Here is a 23,705-nt window from a genome sequence, read left to right on the forward strand (position 1 = left end):
AAAAACACTCCGACGCCGACTGTCTCTCTCGTGCGCCTGTCGACCAACCGCTACCAGACGATCCGGATGATGACTACTTCTTGGGAACGATAACTACAGACGACTTCGCTGAACGACAGTGTTTCGTACTTATCAAGAACCGATGCCAGCCGTCTCCCAGCGAAGAAAATCACCTTGGTTTATTGTGCGCTCGTTTTATACAGTGCAAGGCGGAGAGAAGGAAACAGATAGCGTGCGCAGTAGACTGCCTGCGCACGCGCGCTCGCTCAGGCGCGCCTAAACACGATACATCCTCCTTTCTCTGAAGGAAAAACAAAATAAACATCAAGAGAGGACGTAACTACGGAATTTGCACAAAATTGTCATCGTAGCCTAGTCGACGGGGTGCTCTCTTATCTCGGGTCGATCTTCTGGGCACTTGCGGCTCCTCCGAACATGGGACTAGAGGTGGAGCTTGCTCTATCGGTGCATCGGCGTTCTCTTTGGCTAAGTCTTCGGCGGAGGGGTGGAAGGGCCCAGTAGTTGCGAGCAGGTGCTGTCGATTACGCCGAAAAACGTTGCCGTCTTCCGTGACGACGTGGTACGACCTCGGTCGCGTCATGCTGACCACCTTGGACTTTGTTGCCCAGTTCTTACCACGTATGCGGGTGACTTGCCCTTCAGCCAATGGCTTGAGTGGATGACCCGTTCGGCGTGCACAGCTGTGTTTCTGTACGGCCATGTGTGGGACCTCGTTGAAATCGGGCAGGGGCGTGCGTAGCCGCCGACCTTGAAGCAGCTCTCCTGGGGACCGGCCGTCGTCCAATGGGCTGGCCCTGTAATTCAAAAGTCCCAACCAGAAATCATTGTTTCCTTCCTTTGTCTTTTTCAGAATTCTCTTCACTATTTGCACTCGTTTCTCTGCCAGACCGTTTGATCGCGGAAACAAGGGACTCGATGTGGTATGCTTGAAGTCAAACTTTCTTGAGAATGCTGCGAATTCTCGGCTAGCAAACAGTGGCCCGTTGTCGGTGCACACTTCCGCCGGTATTCCGTATCGTGCAAATATCGCGCTTAGCTTTTCGATAACTGTAGCAGCCAATGTGTCGTACAGAGGCTCTACCTCTGGAAAATTCGATAGCGAGTCATACGCACAGAGGAATGCTTCGCCGGCGTAGTGAAAAATGTCGACACCCGCTCCTAACCACGCATGCTCCGGCACGGGTCTCATCATGAGAAGCTCACTGTTGTTTGTAAGAATATTTTCTGCAAGTTGCGCAATTCTTGACAACCTGTTCGACGTCTGTGCAAAGTCCTGGCTAGAAAACTAAACGGCGGGCTCGGGATTTGCACTTGTTTGTTCCCATATGCCCATCATGAATCCTGTTCAACATCTCACGGCGCATGCTTTGCGGTATAACAACTTTGCATCCTTTGAGCAATACGCCGTTGACCACCGAGAGTTCTCCGGCGAAGGGTTTGAGTTCTTCGTCGACGGGTTGCCTGTTTTGCAGGCACTCACGGACAGTTCTCAAGTACCTGTCGTTTTGAGTCTCCCTTGCCAGTCGTACTTGCGTGGCCTCGCTGATCAGTGCCTGCACAGTTGTAACGGCATGAATCTCGACGTCTTCGTCCGCCTCCTCGTCTGGTGGTCCAACGGAAGCCCTCGACAGCAGGTCGGCCAAAACCAATTCTTTACCGGGGACGAACTGCAGCTGGAAGTGGTATTTCGGCAAACGCAAGAAAAAACGCTGCAATCTCGGTGGCATGTCGCCGATAGCTTTCTGTGCGATAGCAATCAGCGGGCGGTGATCCGTTTCAAGTGCAATGGTACGCCCGTACACAAAGTAATGGAATTTCTCGCACCCGAAAACAACAGCCATCGCCTCTTTTTCGATCTGGGAATACCTTTTCTGGGCCTCGGTCAACACGCGCGACGCATAAGCGACTGGCTTCCACGCGTTATCATAACGCTGCATTAGCGCAGAACCTATGCCATTCTGCGACGCATCGGACGTTATCTTTGTGTCTCGCTCAGGATCGAACATTGCAAGCACCGGCTTCTTGCTCAAACAGGCGCAGAGTTCTTCCCATTCCTTGGTGTGATTGGCGTTTCATTCGAACGCGACATCTTTTTTCACTAGCTGTCGCATTTGCAGAGTCTTCTCAGCTAGTGCTGGGACGAACTTGGAAAAATAATTCACCACGCCTAGCATGCTTTGTACGCCATGCTTGTCAGTCGGTGGTGGCATATTCCGCATAACGTTTATGGTTTCAGGGCTTGGCTGTATTCCTTTTGCGGATATGATATCGCCGAGGAAACAAACTTCGGACACTCCTATGTCGCACTTTGCGGCATTGAGTGTTAGCCCCGTATTTAGCGCTGCTTCCAAGACAGCCCGAAGCCCTTCATCGTGCTCGTCCCTCGTCGCGCCCCAAATAAGGATGTCATCGACGTGCACGCGTACACCTGGTATGGACTCAAAAATCTGACCAACCATTTTTTGAAAAACTTCCGACGCCGAGGCTATTCCGAAGGGAAGTCGCAGAAATCGAGAACGCCCAAATGGAGTGGCAAACGTGCATATTTTTGAAGTCTCTTCGTGCAGCGGTATTTGATGAAACCCTGAAGTTGCATCCAAGCGAGAAAAAATGGTTGCGTCCGCAAGCTCAGCCTCAATATCTTCTCGGCGTGGCATTTCAAAATGTTCTCGCTTCAGGCATTCATTAATTTTTCTGCGGTCCATGCACACTCTCAATTTACCATCCCTTTTCCTGGTAATTACCAAAGGACTCACCCAGTCCGTAGGCTCTTGTACCTTGGCCATGATGCCTGCCTTTTCCATGCGGTCGAGTTCCTGTTTGAGGGGCCCTTGTAGTGCCAGGGGCACCCGTCGAGCTGGCTGAATGACAGGAACGGCGTCGTCCCGCAGCACCATCCGGTATTGCCGTTGAAGACATCCCGTGCCGCTGAACACTTCTTGGAACTGCTTGATGACTTGCTCGCTTGTAGTCGTAGAAACTGCGTTCACCGAGCGTGAGAACAAGCCGAGCAGTTCACTTGCTTGTAGTCCTAACAGCACTTGACGTCCTTTCTTGACGACGAAGAAGTCGATGTCGGTTGCTTTGGTGGAGAGTGCCAGTTTTACAGTGACAATACCCAGGTGTTTGACGATTCCTCCGTCATACGTACGTAGAACAGAGTTGCTGGCCCTTAATCGCGACCTGAGCTGCAATTTTTTATACACGCTGTACGGCAGCACATTTGCTCGGGCGCCAGTGTCGACCTATAGGTGTAGTATGTGATGACCGACATGGGCTTGAACGATCCAGTCTTTTTGCTGCCAAATGGCATCTACAGATACTTCCAGGATCTGGAAATCTTCGTCGCTGTCCTCAACTTCAGCGACCTGCTTGGTGGTTTTGCAACGGACGTCAAAATGATTTTTCTCCCGCATTTTCTGCACATGTGTCCAAATGCTGGGCATTTCCGAGGACCATGCACTCGCCCACACCTCTGGCACTTAAACTCAGCGGGTTGTTCAGCGCCTCTAGGCCTCGCCTTAACTGGGTCGACTTGTTGCTCTCGGGTCCAGATGTCGTTTCGGGCGGCGGAGACTTCAGCAGCTTTGCATAGCTGTTCGGCTGTCGCAAGAATCAGCTTGTTGTCACAAAGAAGCTTTTCGCGTACTTTGTCACATTTTGTTCCGAACACAAGCTGATCCCTAATCAATGATTCCGTCATTGTGCCAAAGTTGCAGGACTGCGCCAGCTTTCTCAGGTCTCTCAGAAAGTGTTCCGTAGGCTCGCCTTCGTCTTGAACGCGTTGACGAAACACGTAGCGCTCATGCACTTCATTTAGCTGCTCGGCAAAATACTCATCGAACTTCTTGATTACTGTGGCGTAATCATTCAGGTCCTCACCTTGGTCGAAGGAGAAGTTGTTGTACACTTCGAGAGCGTCGTCGCCGGCTATGCTGAGCAGTAGTGAAAGCTTGGTGGGACCCGGAGTTGGCGCTTCCTTGGATGCCGCTGGCGCTGAAGCAGTCAAAAACAGCTCAAACTTTTGCTTGAACAGGCGCCAATTCTTGCTGATATCGCCATTCAGCCGCAGATGCTCAGGCCGTTTCAGCAAAACTTCCATACCGCTTCCGTCCAGTTCCACCGTGGTCGTGGTAGCGTCTTTCAATGCCGAGACTTGCCCGTGGCCACTTCTAACACCATCCTTCGTACTTATCAGGAACCGATGCCAGCCGTCTCCCAGGGAAGAAAATCACCCTGGTTTATTGTGCGCTCGTTTAATACAGTGCAAGGCGGAGAGAAGGAAACAGATAGCGTGCGCAGTAGACTGCCTGCGCACGCGCGCTCGCTCAGGCGCGCCTAAACACGATACAGACAGCGGGCCGACCCGGAACTTAAGGCCCTAATAGAATACCTCGAAGGCAGGACCGCCGAAGTCCCGAAGGTATTCAAGCGCGCACTTGCGTCGTTCTTCCTACGAAACGGTCTTCTACAAAAGAAAAACTTTTCACCGCTTCGAGCTAAGTACCTCCTTGTTGTGCCTTCAGCTCTGCGACCAGAACTCCTGCAGGCCCTGCACGACGATCCGACGGCAGGGCACCTCGGTGTTTCTCGCACGCTCGCGAGGATACAAGAAAGGTACTACTGGCCACTTCTTACCACCGACGTCACTCGTTATGTGAGGACATGCCGGCACTGTCAGCGACGCAAGACACCGCCGACAAGGCCAGCGGGCCTTGTGCAGCCAATTGATCCACCTTGCCGACCTTTCCAGCAGATTGGTATGGACCTACTAGGGCCGTTCTCGACGTCGGCTTTCGGAAACAAGTGGATCGTGGTAGCTACCGACTACCTCACCCGCTACCCCGAGACAAAAGCCCTGCCAAAAGGCAGTGCATCCGAGGTAGCTAAGTTCTTCGTCGAAAATATCGTACTACGTTACGGCGCCCCGGAGGTCCTTATCACCGACAGAGGAACGGCATTTACTGCCGACTTAACTCAAGCGATCTTGGCATACAGCCAAACAAACCACCGCCGGACGACAGCGTACCACCCACAGACCAACGGTCTCACCGAGCGGCTTAACAAGACGATCGCCGACATGCTGTCAATGTACGTCGATGTCGAACACAAGTCGTGGGACGCCATTCTTCCGTATGTGACCTTCGCATACAACACGGTGGTGCAGAAGACGACGCAGATAACTCCATACGAATCGGTCTACGGAAGGAACCCGGCAACGACGCTCGATGCCATGTTACCCAACGTCACCGACGAAGAAAGCCTCGATCTAAGCGAGTACCTTCAACGTGCCGAAGAAGCCCGACAACTTGCGCGTCTCCGTATCAAAAATCAACAGACGACAGACAGCCACCGTTACAACCTTCGACGACACTTCGTGGAATAGCAGCCCGGTGAACGTGTTTGGGTGTGGACGCCGATACGCCGACGTGGACTAAGTGAAAAGCTTCTGCGACGCTACTTCGGACCGTGCAAGGTGGTTCGACGTCTCGGCCCACTTGATTACGAGGTTGTCCCCGACAGCATCAAGAACTTTCAATGACGCCGATCGCGACCTGAAGTCGTGCATGTCGCGCGCCTCAAGCCGTTTCATGCGCGTTAACAAACTGAAACAGTGTTTTTTGTATTAGTGTTTAATCGTAATTTATTCATTGTACTTTCTTGCATTATTATTGTACCTTCATCTTTAGTTAAAGCATCGGGACGATGCCTTTTTTCAGAGGGGGGCAATGCCACGTTCCATTTTCCAAGTTTTCAAAACACCACACGATTCTCAGCGCAAACCGCGCCTGCAGTTTTTGAGAAGGTTACGGACTGTAGTAGATCATTTCGATAAGATCACGCCCACTGTGCGAACGGTACAGATTGTTCTGGAACTTATAGCGCCACCGCCAGCGATAACGCTAGAACATTCGATGGCAAGAGTATAAATGCTGACGCGCTTCGCCGCTTGTCAGTTGTTGAACCAAGGCCGACGCTCCGCTCACCGCTATCAGCCCGAGACTGCTATCTTTGCAAGACTGCTGCTGTAATCGGACTTTCCGTTTACTGGGCACAGGTTCGCCCAAATAAACAGGTTAATCCCAACACAAAGTCTCCTGTCTTCGGCCACGTCACGATTCTGTGACAATATTATATATCAATGGCTGCCTGGACATATTGGTATTACCGGAAATCAATTAGCCGATGATGCAGCCCGCTCAGCCCATGAAGGAACCCGTGTAGTCCCGATTCTTCTATCAAGGAATGATGCAGCAAGAAACCTTTACCTGCTGGCTGGAAATCTCACACGCGCGTTCTGGTCGTCTACCAGCTTACAAAGGTGTCAATTTTATGAACTGGATCCTTCGCTCAAGCTAAAGCTACCATGACAACTTTTCCGCTCCGACGCGACACTGTTATGCCGCCTTTGGTTGGGTGTTGCATTTACAAAGGTGCACTCCTTTCGCATTGGTATGGCAGACAATCCTACATGCGACTACTGCGGAGCTGAAGAGACCATCGAACACGTCCTGTGCAGCTGCGCTTGCTACGACACACAGCGATGCCAGCTCCGGACGGTTTTCAATCAACTTGACCCCGGACCATTTTGTGTGTAGAAGGTAAGACCTTGGACATCTGCCTCAGTTGCGCAGAAGGCAAATAAAGCACTGCTACTTTACCTGAAGTCAACAAACCTGAGCGACCGCCTGTAGACTGTGTGTGCTCCCCGAGTGTGCTCGTGATTGTGTGTACCTTCTCATCTCTCTGCAACCTCTTTTTTCGTCTCAATCCCTTCCCCAGTGCAGGGTAGCAAACCGGATGCCCGTCTGGTTAACCTCCCTGCCTTTCCTTGCATCTTTATCTCTCTTTCTCTCTAAAGTGACATATCAACTTTTCTCACTAGTGCTTCGCGTATCATCGATTCCCACTGTACGTAGGATCGGCCAATTTTAAATGCGAAGCATTTCTTAGCAAACTTTCGCGACTTTGAGCGTATCTATCTATCTATCTATCTATCTATCTATCTATCTATCTATCTATCTATCTATCTATCTATCTATCTATCTATCTATCTATCTATCTATCTATCTATGTATCTATCTATCTATCTATCTATCTATCTATCTATCTATCTATCTATCTATCTATCTATCTATCTATGTATCTATGTGTATATCTATCTATCTATCTATCTATCTATCTATCTATCTATCTATCTATCTATCTATCTATCTATCTATCTAGCCGCCTACGACTTTTCAGCTCTTCTAGCCGTTTCGATAATGGAATTGATACCAAACTTTGTATGGCTTAAAGGGACTGTATTAAGAACATATTTGACTAGTAAGAACAAAAAAATCATGACACGTATGTCATGAATGTCAAGATTTACAAGTCATGGTGCTGCAGCTCTTGCGGTAGTTTCGTTCACATGGAATGTTGCAAAACTGGTGTAGTATGACATGATTGCATGGCGAACACAAGTGACAGACCCTAACATGAAAATCATGACATGTTTTCATGTAACAACATGACTACATGCCACGCTCATGATGCGCTGGCGGCCGTTTCGCTAGCGTCACATACACCAAATTGGATTTACGGTACGTGAATGTACGACGAAGGTACGTGACTGGTGGAAATATGATAATCAAGAGTTGCGTGTCATGTGACAACATGACTACACTGCACGCTCATGATTCGCCGGCAGCTGTTTCGCTAGCTTCATCTACAAAAAACTTGGCATTATAAGACGTGAATGAATGACGAAGGTATCATACTGGTGCAAAGAAGATAAACATGAGATTCGTGTCCTGTAACAACATGACTACATGCTACGCTCATGATGCGCTCGCGGCCGTTTTGCTAGCTTCACATGTACCAAACTTGCTATCACGCGACGCGAACAGATGACATAGGTAAGTGACACATCGAAAGTGGACAATCACAACATGTGTGCCATGTAACAACATGGCTACATGCCACACTGATGATGCGCTCGCGGCAGTTTCGCTAGCTTCACATAAGACAAAGTTGGTATTAAGTGACGCCAATTGATTCCGAAGGTATTTGACTGCTGCAGACTTGATAATCATGAGATCCGTGTCATGTGAGAACATGACCACACGTCACAGTCAAAGCGTCATTACATATCGACGTGATGTGGTGCGCGTGCACGCCGGCGTTCATTTCGTCGCGGCACGCCACCGTTGCCATGCCAGTCGCCGGTCCTGCCATATACTCAGAGCACGCCCCGCGCTGCGTTGCTTTGACGCATGCGCGTTTCCGCGCGTCAGGCGTCCGGCGTCACTCCGTCGAAAAGACGGAGACGCAGTGTTGTCTGGGTAACGCACCGGCGCAAAACGCAGCACTTAGCATTTCATGCCGGTTACCGCCGGGCAGCGCCGACGGACGCTGGTCGCGTCTTGCTAAGGTAGTCTCACTGTGTCCAGCGTGTGCGCTCGTCAACATTACATTGGAGTATATGGGGCCCTTCATGATGTGCTCGCTGTCGTTTTGCTAGCTCCACATATACCAAGTTTGGTGTTACGTGACGTCCATGGATGACGAAATATATGACTGGTGCAAACATGATAATCCTGACAAGCGTGTCATGTAAGAACATAACAAGATACCGCGCTTTACCTTCATCTTCTTCATCTATATAACCATCATCACGAAAAACATCGTAGCCATGGCGTTCATCCTGTTGGCACTTGCGGGAAAATTGTGAAATACGGCCCTGAATTCCACAATAGTAACATATTGGGTCAGGCGAGTGCCAGGGGGCGTAGTGTGCTGGAGCTGTCCAAGGCGCTGGTACTGGCGCTGGGACAGGCGAGTGTGGTGCAAATGCTGCTACGTTGGACTGCGCAGGAACAGGATGTGCGTGCTGAATCAAGGCAGGTTGCATGGCAGCGACTTGCGCATACGTCATGGGTGGCATTGGTGGCGCCGTAGTGTTCGATGGGAAAGTGCCAGCCATGGATGAGAGTTCCTCTTTGATGATGTCGCGCAGACCAGCAGATTGAGAGTGAGGCCGAAGGGCGGGTGCACATGACGACCCTTGCGCTTGAAGTTCTTCGTGAATCAGAGTGCGAATCACCGCGCGCAAATCCGCATCCCAGGAAGGGCGGCTGTCACTGGCGTCTGGGTAATCTGGGTGCAAACGATTGGCTCGGAGTTAATCAAGATGTTGAGATGTGGTGATGACGTCCTCAATGGTGGTGGAGTTTTTAACAGCCAGAGTGTTGAACGCGTCATGGCCTGTCCATTTGATGATGTGGCGAACACGATCAGCTTCTGCCATCGCCGAGTTCACGCGGTGGCAAAGGCCAAGGACGTCTTCAATGTACGAAGTGTACGTCTCCCAGGGATGTTGGATACGCCCATCGAGCTTTCGTTTTTACACTTCGGAATAGATGTTCAGCTTCCCGAAAATCCCGCGGACTTGTTGAGCAAAAGTAGGCCAATCCGGGAAGCTGCTCTCGTGGTTAATAAAGCACGTTTTCGCGACATCGGACAGATAGAAGGCGACGTGACGAAGTTTTTGAGGCTCATTTTATTGTTTAAAAACACTGGCCATGTCCTATTATTTCAGCCATACCTCGGCGTCGTCGCGCGGAAGAGCAGAGAAGATGGGTGGGTCGCACTGCCGGGCGTTGACAACCCACGCAGGAATGGTTTGTTGGACAGGGATGCTGGATTTTCCGGGCAGCGGTTCTTGAGCCATGACAGCGGACGGGAGAAGCAAGCGGCGACCCGAACGAAGCTCCAGGGGAACGTGACGTTGGAAAGGACTCGGGGATCGAAGCAGCCTCCACCACTCTGTGAAACAGTAGCAGCATTGGAGTATCGACGGCGTTTATTAGGCCGAATCGCCTGATCAACACTTCGAACGAAGACGACGTTTTTCGTGATGATGATTATATACAGATGAAGATGCTGAAGGTCAAACGTTGTGAATATTGTGCTTACAAGATAGATAGATAGATAGATAGATAGATAGATAGATAGATAGATAGATAGATAGATAGATAGATAGACAGACAGATAGAGAGATAGATAGATAGATAGATAGATAGATAGATAGATAGATAGATAGATAGATAGATAGATACGCTCAAGGTCACCGAAGTTCGCTAAGAAATGCTCCGCATTTAAAAACAGAATGTAAAAAACCCATGGGAGTTCATAATCAGCATCATTTCAATTTCCTGCTGACTATGTGCATAGAGCTTAAATAGCTTTGCTATGCAAAAATTCAAACGCACAAGCATACGCCACGAGCACAACATATCATTTGCAAAAATGTATGAATATGGGATAAAAAATTTTACACGGTCCTCAACGGTATTTTTTTTATTAGCGCCACTCACACGACTTCTCAAAATAGGCTACTCCACGTAGACGTTAGCTTCTGCATTTTTAGGTTGCTATTACTCTTTTTTTTACTTTTGTGTGCCTTGGGAGTGCGCAGCTAGCGCATAATTCCGCGCCTGCGTTAAACATTGCGGAGAATTCGCGCTAACCAAGGCTAAAATTTGTGCCGTGCGCAGAGTGCACCGCCGGCGCGCAAGAATTTATCGATGAGGAATCGCAGCGCAAGACAGAGGGCATTTCCTGGATCAAAGAACTTACGCAGCATTGATGCTTCCCCGCCTCCAACCTAAAATTTTCTGTAACTAACATGGTTTTTCACGCGCTCCATTGTCGGTGGCATTGCGAGATTTTTATTTCTGTTCCACCTAGTTTGGCCGGGTCTGCGTGATTGGGCTCGCCTTTAAAAAAGCAATCGACAATGTCAATCGACGACGTGATTGTGCCACGTCATGATGATGTCATCGCAACGTAATAATGACGTGACAAGTGGTGATGATATGCAACATCGTGATGGCATCAAACGAGGACATCATCACGCCACAATTATTTCCATCACTCTTGCTGACGCCGACTGATGTCCAAGTTTAACCAGGTATCTAAGGCTTTCACCTTAATACCCACAATATAAACACATGCTCTTCCGGAGCAGTTATGCAAGAAAATGCTGTAGATACATTAGGTACTTTCTCGTTCTTAGTTTGATCGAAAATAAATGGAACGTTTTGAAGTACTTTTTAACAGCTCGCTCCCATGTAGTCCGACACATATTTTCTCGTTATTGGCTTCTTTGAGAATTTTAGAGAAAAGCTCGCAAGCACACCACCCGAGGGGTTCTGTCCACACGTTGCTGTCTTCGTCGTGCGCGTGCCGGGCTGCCTATTTTTTCCTTACTATGTTTATGAGCTACAGGAACCCCATGCGGTCGACTTGTGTTGAAGTATTGCATAAAACATTTTCCACAATTTAGTCACCCTGAAACTCACCATCGAAGCATTTCTAGAACAGCGAAATCTAATGTCCTTAAAAAGGCGACCATAAGTGAATTATGAAAAAGATGTTCTTTGTAATGGCAACGTTAGCTGTCAATTCGTGCAAATCTACGCAACTTCTTTCCTCAATTTACGTCGCTGCCGTAGCCTATAGTGTGGAAACTTCGTATAGTGAGATCCATAGTGTAGAAACTCCGAACTGATTCTATGATTGTGCAAAAGGGCAATGCTATTAGATTTGGCAGTTTGATTTCATTTGCGCAAAAACCAAATGAATTCGATTGAAAGCGGAGTTATTTTTGTAGGGTCCTCCAAGCTCAACATTCTAGAGTCTCATTTGTTGAATGGTCTTTCGGGATAGAACGACCGAGTTTTAGAAACGCAAAAATGAAGTATAGCACAATTAGGCGCAGTGTATTTTCTTAAGCAAATAACTTAGGTCTAATGTGGTATTCATATCCGTAAGTAGAGTGGAATATCTGCCCTATATCACCTGTGATTAGGTGAGAATTCATCAAACTAGAACTTTATGAAATTCCTATTATCAAGTTGCTTACATCTGCAAGAATTTATGATTGTTCAAGATAGTGTGACCCAAAATATTATAATGTTTCGAAACAGTAGTAGTTGTAGTTGTTTAGTAATAGCGAGTGCATGCAGTGCAGTGGCAAAAGTATCATACTCACAGCCAGGCCTGTTTACCGGTGCCGCAATCGTGCTTTCTATATTGAAAGTAAAACAAAATTAACACAAGGGCCACAAAGAATGCAAAGAGAATATTATTAAATAAAAAAAGTTTCCCTGTGAAAACAACACATTTAATTCGCTATAATGAAATCCTAATATTGTGCAAATAATATAGCTCTAGAAGCCATATGATTAACAGAGGACGTGGGATGGTAGGTGAGGAGCACGTGCGGTGATGTGAGCAGACCCATATAAAGAGAGTGGGGAAGAGTACGTTCTTTTTTTACGGCCACCCGTGACAGCAAATGTCTTGGCACAACATTACTTTCATTTCTTAGTTCGAGCGCGGTTTCTGTGCACTTGTTGCTTGGTGACTTAACGTCACTGTAGTTGGGTAGTAGCGATGTTTGACTTGGCACAAATTTAGGTATGAGTGCTACGGCGCGCTCGGTGCACAGCAGCTATCTTGGCACATACGTGACTTTGCATGACGTCACATTAGCTGTGCGAGGTGAGTAGTTTCTAGGCAACGGCGCAACAAGTCTTTTTTTGGGCTAGAGTCTGACAAAATAGGACCAGCCTAAACTAATTCGTTGCTGAAACATAAAATCACTGCTGCGTAACGCAACACATTTCTTCGTGCTGGTGCTTAAACGGTGTCGCTATATCATGATGTCTGAGTATCATATTCAATGCTGCGAAACGCGGCTGTCGTAGGCTGGAGAACTTACAGCAAAGCCACGAGGCACTATAAAATCACCAAGACACAGTCCACACACTGATGTCGTGCGTTCGTTAGACCAACAGATGTCACTGTGTGAAAGTTATTGGCCCGCAACAATTCGCCGCTGGTGCTTGCCAAGATTTATGCGTTTATTTAATTATTTTTATTGATTTATTGATTTATTTATCGCTGTCCACTTCTACGCAAAGTCATAATCAGAAAGGAGTTACTTATGTGTACAATTCATATAACATTTTCCAATGCGCAAAAACAACAAAAAAGACTTGAAAAAACACTGCATCAAGGGAACAATTCAGAAGAGTTGTAAATTAAAAACATTCAAGAAAAGAGTCAATAGACCTTTTTTTTTATAATTGTAAAGCTAGCCTTCCTACTGTGCAGTTTGGCCCACTAATAGCGGCTAGTCACTTTCTGCAGAGTTCTCAAGCGTAGGTCACTTGCACTAAAACAAAATGTAGGTTAACTATCTCAACACTAATGCGCGTAATAGAGAAGCCTCAGCGTGTTTAACTAAGACCTGATCTGCATTTGAAGTACGACATAAGCCGCCATTAGTAGGGCAAAAATGCATGGCCGAGAAGCGCGCTGGCGCATTATGAAAAGGGTCGCGAAGTAAGTAACGAAGTAACTAGCAAGGCGAGTTAGGCTGCATTGAGGCATTCGCTTTTATCACACCCTGAAGTTCTTTGCTGTGTATAGTGAATCCGTAAATGTGCTTCTATGATGCAAAAGCGCACCAGAGATATAACGCTGTGCCAACTCTGAAGAACATCTAAAATAGCGTGTCGTTAGACCTGATAGCTTGTGACTGAGTGTTTTAACGCGCCGTGCCATGGAGCCTAAGGCCCTGGTTACATTTTCCTGAGACATGATGCGGGAATTTTTCAGGAATATTTTTCTTCGTGACTTTCCTACGATTCCGGGCGCTCTTGTCCACACACGAATAGCGTGCCCATTGTGATGCACATTGAACACCACGTGCCTTATCGGCGCTGATGCTGCTTCTCAGCTACAAGTGGCTGACCGTAGTCAGGTCGCTTGCAATTATGGACGTATGGCGTGTTTCCCTCACATTTGAAATGCCTTCTCCTGTTTGGAACACTGTGGGTGTCGTGTATGTTACAGTTATTCAAATGTGAAGAGTTCTGTTGTGTGCAGTTTGCAGTATTTACACTTACTACTTTAAGAAAAAATGGCGCTTGGCCTATAGATCTAAGACAGCACGCCGTGGAGCCGGTGATTGCTGCTTGGAAGCGTTCATGTCTGCATTTGTTCTATTTGTAGCCTTTGCGTACACGTACGTGCACATACGTGTACTGCAGATGACAGCGACGGTAACAGCATGAACAAGCTGAGAGTTTCCATACAAATTCTATGGCAAAATCAAAGCAATTACTTAACAACGTGTATGCTCTAAGCCGCAAAAGACCGAAATGGGAGTAAGTACGGCAATTCGTTCCCACAATCAACAGTTAGTCCACGGAGAGATTAACTGCAAGACGAGGGCGCCGTGTGTTAACTGAGAAAGGAACTCCCTATCGGAAAAAAACGAATGGTGGGCATGGTGGAAACCCCCACCCACCATTATAGTGGATTAATGTAGTGGGTGAATGGTGGGAAACGCCCACCATGGCGCATGGTGGGTATGGTGGGTGCTGCAGTGCCGGCAACACTTGAGCGCGAAATGACGTCAGAATCACCGTGACGAGCTGCCACAAAAAATAAAAAAGAATTCTATAAAAACAGTATAAAAACACCCGTCCCGTAAAAAAAAACAAGGCACCACGAAGGTTCGAACGTTCCCACTCGAAGACGCTACCAATCGAACATTCCCACTCGAAGACGCTAACCACTGCGCCACACCAACATGACGTTGACCGTGTGTTAAATACTTAGTTTGCATACAAACTTAAGGTTCAACTTAAGTTATGTTTGTCGTGTACACAACATAGACAAGATCTACACCTGCTACTAAAAATTGCACATTTATTAAACACAAGCAACTGCGGCTTGGAACGATTGCCACTATGTTAATGGCACTAGTGCTATTTTTTTTTACAATTCACAACTTCAAGGAAAAAAAACCAAGTGGACTGGGGAGCAGCAAGAGTTTACCGGCGGGGTCTGCCAAGTTTAATATTCGTTATTCGTTCGCGCTTGTTCTAAAGGGCGACATCTGCTCACGCTTTATGACGCTTCTAGGCTCATTCCACAGAAACGCCCGCCTAATTTATTTGATTGAGTATTGAGATGCTTTTCGCGCAATGTAGAGAGCGGTCGCGCCAGCGCAATGCTGTAGCTCTTTCGCTAAAGCAACAACTACATAACGGCTCGGCCAAAACGAATGCAGTGTGCCGGAAACGTTACGCTATCATATTGGTTCACCAAGCACGCGAATCGACACGTCTGAGTTCTCGTACAAGAGCTAGAGAAGTGCCGGCGAGTGCGACCGGCGGCTGTCGGTGAGAAACTTATTTACGTTCTCTGGGAGTGCTTTAATCGCGTCGCATCGATGTTTGTTGCTTCTTGAGCGGACACCATACACAATAAAAAATGCTTCATTTAGGTTAATTGATGCCATATGGCTGCGCTGTATTGTCATACCTAATCGTCGTAATCGTGTATTCTGAAACCCGAAAGTACGGATAACACAATCGTACGGGCTCGGTCAATAGGCCTAACCTTTGGTGGAAATCATGGTGGTAGAACATGTGGTGTACAGATCCCAGCTTGGTACACTATATAAATGGCCCGCCATTATAAGCCCACCCATCATCTGCTTACTGTTTCCCAGCATTATCGCGATGGTGGGAAGAGCTTCTCAGCTCTGCCCACCATCGCGATAATGCTGGGAAACAGTAACATGTGGCCCACCATAACAAGCAGCACCCATTATCTGCTTAGTGCTTCCCAGCATTATCGCAATGGTGGGAAGAGTTTCTCAGCTTGGTACACCATGTAGCCCACCATAATAAGCACCACCCACCATATGCTTAGGGCTTCCCAGCATTATCGCAATGGTGGGCAGAGTGTCCCATTATTGCCCACTATCTAGCCTCTGCTTTCCACCATCATTTCCATTTTACCCATCATCTGTACACCATACCACCCAGTATGTCCCGGCATAACCACCATATTTTCCACTACGTCCCACCATAGCCATCATAATTTCCACCATGCCCACTATTATTTCCACTACGCCCACCATGTTTTCCAGTACCCACCATGGCAATTTTTCTGAGCTGTCAGACCAAACGGAGCAACATTTCATCATCATCATCATCAACATCATCATTAGCCTGACTACATCCACTGCAGGACAAAAGCCTCTCCCATCTTCCGCCAGTTAACCCGGTCCTGAGCTTGCTGCTGCCAATTTATACCCGCAAACTTCTTAATCTCATCTGCCCACCAAATCCTCTGTCTCCGCCTAACCCGCTTCCCTTTTCTGAGAATCCAGTTTGTTACCCTTAATGACCAGCGGTTATCCTGTCTACGCGCTACATACCCGGCCCATGTCCATTTCTTCTTCTTTACTTCAACTATGATAACCTTAACCTCCACTTGTCCCCTAATCCACTCTGCTCACTTCTTGTCTCTGAAGGTTACACCTACCATTTTCCTTTCCATTCCTCACTGCGTCGTCCTCAATTTAAGCTGAACCCTCTTTGTAAGTCTCAAGGGTTTTGCTCCGTAGCTAAGTATCGGCAAGATACAGCTGTTATATACCTTCCTCTTGAGGGATAGTGGCAATCTACCTGTCATAATTTGAGAGTGCTTTCCGAATGTGCTCCACCCCATTTTTATTCTTCTAGTTACTTCAATCTCGTGGTTCGGCTCTGCTGTTATTACCTGCCCTAAGTAGACATAGTCTTTTACAACTTCAAGTGCATTATTACCTATCGCGAAACGCTGCTTCTTTCCGAGGTTGCTGTAGATTACTTTCCTTTTCTGCAGATAATTTTAAGACCCACCTTTCTAATCTCCTTGTCTAACTGTGTAATCATGAGTAGCAATTTGTCCCCTGAGTTAGTCAGCAATGATATATCATCGGCGAAGCGCAAGTTACTAATGTACTCTCCATTAACTCTTATCCCTAACTGTTCCCATTCTAGGCTTCTGAAAACCTCCTGTAAGCACGCGGTAACTGGCATTGGGGGGAACTACTAGTAGAATTCGCAGAACGCAATAATTTAAGGATTTTATATACCTCCTACCGAAAACTAGGAAACCGCAAGTGGATATTGAGGAGCCCTAATGGCGAAAATAAGAACGAAAAAGACTTTATAATGAGTGCACACCCAGGAATCGTGCAGGATGTGGAAGTGGTTGGCAAGGTACGATGCAGTGACCATAGAATGATACGGTCTCGGATTCGGCTAGACTTGAAGAAGGAACGACAGAAACTGATACGCAAGAAGCCAATCAAAGAGCTAGCACTGAGAGGGAAAGTACAGGAATTCAGAGTGTCGCTTCAGAACAGGTACTTGGCTCTTAGTGAGGAAACCAACCTTAGCGTAGATACAATAAATGATAATCGGACGAGTATCATTACTGAGTGTGCAATAAAAGTTGGAAGCAGGGTAGTGAGACAGGACACTGGCAAGCTTTCCCAGGAAACGAAGAATCTAAATAACAAGCGTCAAATCATGAAAGTCTCAAGTACAACAGACAAAAGAGAACTGGCAGAACTTTCGAAGTTGATTAATAGGCGTAAGGTATGCGATGTAAGAAGGTATAACACGGAGAGAAATTAACATGCTCTAAAAAACGGAGGAAGCGTCAAAGCAGTGAAGAGGAAAGTTGGGATAAGGAAAAATCGAATGTATACACTAAGGGACAAACAAGGCAAAATAACTACCAATATGAATAGGATAGTTAAAATAGCGGAGGAGTTTTACAGAGATCTGTACAGTAGCCGAGACAACCACGACCCTAATACTATAAGAACTAGCATTAACCAAGATGACACCCCACCAGTAATGAAAGAAGAAGTCAGAAAAGCTTTGGAGAGCATGCAAAGAGGCAAAGCTGTGGGTGAGGATCAGGTAACCTCTGATCTGCTGAAATATGGACGACAGGTTGTGTTAGAAAAACTAGCCACCCTTTTTACGAGGTGTCACCTGACGGGAAGAGCACCAGAGTCTTGCAAGAACGCTAACATCATCTTAATACATAAGAAAGAAGATGGCAAGGGCTTGAAGAATAACAAGTTGATCAGCTTGCTCTCTGTAGTATACAAGCTATTTACAAAGGTAATTGCTAACAGAGTAAAGAAAACAATAGAATTCAATCAACCAAAGGAACAAGCAGGATTTCAAACAGGCTACTCATTAATTGACAACATTCATACGTTCAATCAGGTAATAGAAAAATGCTCAGAGTATAACCAACCACTATATATAGCCTTCATAGATTACGACAAGGCGTTTGATTCAGTAGAAATATCAGCCGTCATGCAGACACTGCGGAATCAGGGCGTAGATGAAGTATATATAAATATTCTGGATGAAATCTACAGGGTATCAACTGCTACCATAGTGCTTCATAAAGAAAGCAACAAAATACCAATCAAGAAGGGTGTCAGGCAGGGAGACACAATCTCCGCAATGCTATTCACCGTGAGCAACATTTACTCCTATGGAACTTTCCGGTTCAACGGTGGTCTCGAAGGCATAGCCAGCATGTGCGTCAGAAAATAGCTCCCTAAAGAAATCAGCTGTTAGCAATTTATTTATAATGTAAATAGTCACAACAACTGCGGAAACTATGTTAGGAGCGAAGTAATATTGTTTTTACCGTAAAAATTAGCAAATTCGTAAACCCCCTCTCCTGCAAAAAAAAAGTGATCGCGCCCAAGCCGCATCACTGCGTGGCGTGCTTTTCTCGACTAGCTAACCCTCGTTGGTGTAGCGCTTTGTCGTGGATGTGTTATCGTTACGTGGTTTTGATTGCCGTCTCTTGTGGTGCATTGAATCATCTTTCCGTGATGGTAAACGGGATTCGCTACTGGACTGAAGCGCTACGCTATGGAAATGCTACGTGGCCACTAGGGTATCGCCTGAGAAGTGAGTGTCAGGGCTGTAATCCCTCCGCGAGATTTTATTTGTGTGCTGTTAATATGTAACAATCACCGCTTATATAACTCTCACGTTCTTCGCGAACAAAACACGCATGGTTGATGAGCTCGTGTTACGCATCACTGTGAGTGCTGCCCTGTCTACTTTAGAACTACAGGCGTGATGGCTGGGCCATCAAGACGTGATAGCATCGATGACGGCTTAGCATTAGATGTAGCATGTACTGCTGTTCAAAGTTTGTTTTGTTTTCAGTGCAGCACAAATAAACTTTGTTCATCTGAAATTTCAGCTACATTAAAAAAGAAAATTCACGTATACTCCGCAGAATATTCTCCTTTGCAAGGTAAACAAGTAATTTAGGAAGGTGGGCTGATAACATTGCATGTCTAGCTTGGCTTCACACCGCTAGCACATGCAGTCGGTGACCATGTCGGAGACTTTGCTCGTCTGTATCGATGCTAGGTTAGTTTAATTTTATATCTCTAAAATAAAGCACGAGCTTTATTCGTAAGTAATGGGGCCCACAAACGTGTCGCAGTAAAAGCTTGAAGCGATAAACTTGTTAAAGGGCTTTTTGAGTTTATATAGTGTTATGGACTCTTTGATTGCATGACAGAATCTGTGAAAAACCAGTTTCTCGCGAAATTTTACACACGCGGTATTTTGAACTGACGCGATGAGACGTAACTACAAAAGCGCGAACAGTTTTACTGGAAATAACAAATTCTTCTGTATTAATGTTTAAAGCAAGTTCATGGCTGTTGCGCCTTCCGAGAAAAGTCAACGTCTTGGAGCTACATAAATGCTCTCAGCAGCTGTCGAGTGATGAGACGGGTGCACTTCCTCAAGTTGGCTGGATACAATCATTCCAATAAAACATTTCAGCTGTTGTTGTGTCTCTATAGAGTGCAGGAGAGGCACTCTAACTTTTGTACTCATCTAAGTTGCTGAATTGATGTGTGCGCACGATGGTGCATAATGGAGCCCAGTCGCTGAATAAACTTAGTTGTTTCTATAGATGTTTTAGTTTTTAAAGGCGAAGCAGCTCTTTGACTCGCCCGCGTAAGAGCCGGTTGACGCTGGTGACAAGCATTCCAAGCAATTTCGTATTTGACGTTCTCAGGTCGCAGTGAACAGGCTTTTTCCTTCATGTACGTCTGCCGTTCTTTGCCGTCCAAAGAATGGGTCCGAGATCTATTTTGGTGCCATTTTCGGTCTGCCGTAAAGCAACGCCTTCATTGTAATGAAGGCGTTGCATCTCATCTGATGAAGGCGTTGCAACGCATCTCACCAATGTAACCTCCTTCATTTACGGAGGAGGTTACGTTGGTGAGATGCGTTGTCTGCTTTCCGCTTTCCGCGTCGTCTGCGGCTGCCGCAGGATGCTTCGAGCTGCTTGCTTCTTTCTGCGCGATTTTTCACGCTATGTCGTATGGGTTGTTCTCAGACTACGTTCCAGCAGTTAATACAGAGTTTGAGCCTGTGTGGTATTCAGATACGCAGCGTAAAACCAGATAACGTGCCCCAAAAGTGCTAGCCGAGCAAGTGGCACCAGCTATCCAAAATTAGCAACAACTTAAAAAGGTGTAATGTGCCCTCCATGATTTGCGAAGGCTTCCTTAAACTTAAAACATCAATTATTTGAGTACGACTGTCAAAGAAACAGTGTGGAATCGATACGCGAGTACCATATTATCGAAGTTTAAGGACATGAGTCTAAAGGGAATGGAAGCATCAGTTCAGAGCTTACGAGCTACACAGCGGCCGCTTGCGAGCACAGCAGCCGCTTGATGGATTGGAGGTGGTCGACAACTATATTCGAAAGGCCAGCCGCTTTTATCGCAGGCTGAAACGCCTAGCCGGCGAAGCTTGCCGTGCACTTTGAACAGCACTCCTGCGAATGGCGACGGCCACCAGTCTATGGAACCGCACCGTTAGGCCAGACTTGCCGCTAGCGTCTCCGTGGCAACGCGCCACACAGTGATGGTCTGTACTACGCCGAATAATTTCCATGCAAAGAAATAAAAATGCATTATTTCGGACATTTTTCACTGCAAGCGTGGACAATATTCTCTGCATATTTCTCTGCACAACAGTACTAATTTCCGCCTCCATCTGCGCACACACATACTATTTTACACGTGTCTGAGGAACGGGTGACTTTTGAAATTATGACCAGCCCCTCCACTGCTGCACAACAAGTGCGTGACTATATTAGCTCATATAACGTATGTACTCTGTGCATTCTGGGCTTCAAGCCTAACTCCAATGGTGAACCAGAAATTGCTCCTCGCAAATGTCAAAGAGGAATCTCAATGGCTATGCTTGCGTAGTGCATGCGCTAGAACCGACTACAACAGTTGAAGACGCTCTGTGACCGATAATGATCGGTGATTATAGGAGCATTTAATTGATCCTGAAATTACCTGCAATAGTACGAGGATTTGATTTTTCCCTTTGGCTAAATGACAGGCGAAAATTTCCCGAAAAAGGAAAAACTCCCTGCCCGGAAATCACTGGCGTCGCACTACTTCCCCCCCCAAGCGCCGTTGTTGGAAACGAAGTCAAGTAGGTCTAGTCACAGCTGTTCGTTGAAGTCACTTTTTCCCTTACCTGCAGCAGCTGTCGGCTCCTCCCAACACACCTAGGTGGTGTTGCTCGTCCATCCGCTCGCAACAAATTTCTCTCTCGCTGCACCTTCTCCACCACTCGCAATGCTCGATCGCACGTCGAGTAGAAACACTACTTCAGCGGATTTATTTGCGATGAAACTTACACGAAACCCGACCCACCTCCCGTGTCTTTGCGTTTCAAAGAAACGTTTACTCGAGTAAGCGCTACACAGAGTTCAACTTCAAACCGTCCTTCCAGCACCCGCGTCGAGGCCCGTTTCAGTCGGGTCGACGGCATGCGCACCACTGCTTCTTTGCATGCATCACTTTTTATGGATGCAAAGCAGCATAAAATAATGGATGGTTCATAATTTTTTATTTGTCATAAAGAGACATTATCACTGAACGACACAGCCAACCGCGCCCTGTACTACGAAATGCAACGAAGATTGAGACAGCGACGGCAACATTGATGGGAGTATTCATATATACACACACTCATTGAGTACGCAAATGCGCTCGAAGCACGCGAGCAGAAACACCTATTAAACGCATTTTACTTTTTCACGATCATCATTATCGAATATTTGCTTAACAAACACTGAAGATTTAAGTCTAATATAAGAAATCCTGCCGTTTCGGTCAACATGGTAAAATGTATAGCGTCCACACGGTGCCTATGTATGTCCCAGTAATTTTCACTCTGCCATCTACTGGGGCTGTGGTATAGTGGTTAGCGAACGTGGCTGCTGAGTCAATGGGCACGAGTACAGATCCTCTGTATTTGTCATGACTTTTCTGTAGTGTACTTCTTGTTTGTTGATTGTATGTGTCGTGGAATGCATTCATCAACCCCCTAGTTTCCGGTTGGCTTTCTTTTCTTTTTCGATAATGAGCAACTGTCAGTCCCATCGGAATTAACAGTTCATCCCTGCGCAGTCTGTTCCTCATAAAAAAAGTTACTTTTATTCCTGGACGTTCCGCTCCTCAAAATTACTGAGGGTTTTGAGTTCGTCCTCTGAGAGTTCCTGCCGAAAGAACGAACCGTTTATTCTTTGGGGCGTATTGGTTGCGGCAATGTAGTCACCGCCAAAACGGCTAACCACAGACCCTTTTCATCTTTTGCGGCTCAGAGTGTCGACTCAATTCTTGATGCAACGACCATGTTCAAGCTATCACTGTGTTTTAGATTGCTGCTAACATCGTACAACTCTTACTGCGCTTAAGAAATTCTCTCATTCTTTCGATAATACTTCTCTCTATAGTCTTGCGGCAGTGATTCGCCCAGTAAGGCCTTTAGGCATACACAGACACCAGGACCGCTTGCCACGCTAACTAGTTCAAACCGCCATATTAAGATGACCACTGCAAACGACACTGCCTGAGGCTGCCAGTGCAAGACGTTTCGATGGCGGGGCAGGCAGCACGCACGCTTTGAATTCTGCCGGAAATGCGCTGTCGATAATGACTGAAACGTGCTGTGTTGCGCTGTGTCATTAACATGTCTATTTCAATGAAGCCGCAGACATTGCGAAACTGCGACTGTATATAAACGAACATAATTGAGATGTTCATAAAAAAATCCCACTCGTGCAATATTTCTGCATAGAGGAGCAGTATTTGAATATAAATAAAGAAAGAAAGAACAGAGTAGCCGATTACGCTATTCTTATTTAGCTTGATAGCGCACAATTCACCGCCCACTTATAAAAGGAGCGCTGATAGCATATATCTACTAATTTGTCTTTTTTTAACATCTACTACTGTGGTCGTGGCGATGCTGCGAGTTTTCTCTCGTTGCTCGCAGAAGGTGCATCAAATTTCAATCGACCGGAGATTTTTTCCCGCGAGCATGTCACGATTTCTTACGAAGTTTTTCCACCACTATGAATAAAGAGCTCGGATGGAGTCATAACATAGGCAGTGAAGTTTATCGAATGCCTCCTAGAAAAAAAAACTACGCCTGGAAGGTCAGCCACGAACGTGCTGCCCTACCCTCGGATTTCCCTCCCTCTCTGGTACGAAGGTCAACGCCTCGGGCGCCCACTTCCTGCGAACACAGCGATGCTCTCACAGTTGCCTCCGAGCCGCTGGGATGTCATGTGACAGAACGGTACGGCAACGTAACGTGACTGAGCGGTATGGAGGCGAGTGGTTCCACGCGGTGGCCGCTCGCAACACATGGCAGGAGGCACGGCCTCAGAGA

This window comes from Rhipicephalus microplus, chromosome 3 (genome assembly GCF_043290135.1).
Source record: "Rhipicephalus microplus isolate Deutch F79 chromosome 3, USDA_Rmic, whole genome shotgun sequence".
Classification (NCBI taxonomy): Eukaryota; Metazoa; Arthropoda; class Arachnida; order Ixodida; family Ixodidae; genus Rhipicephalus; species Rhipicephalus microplus.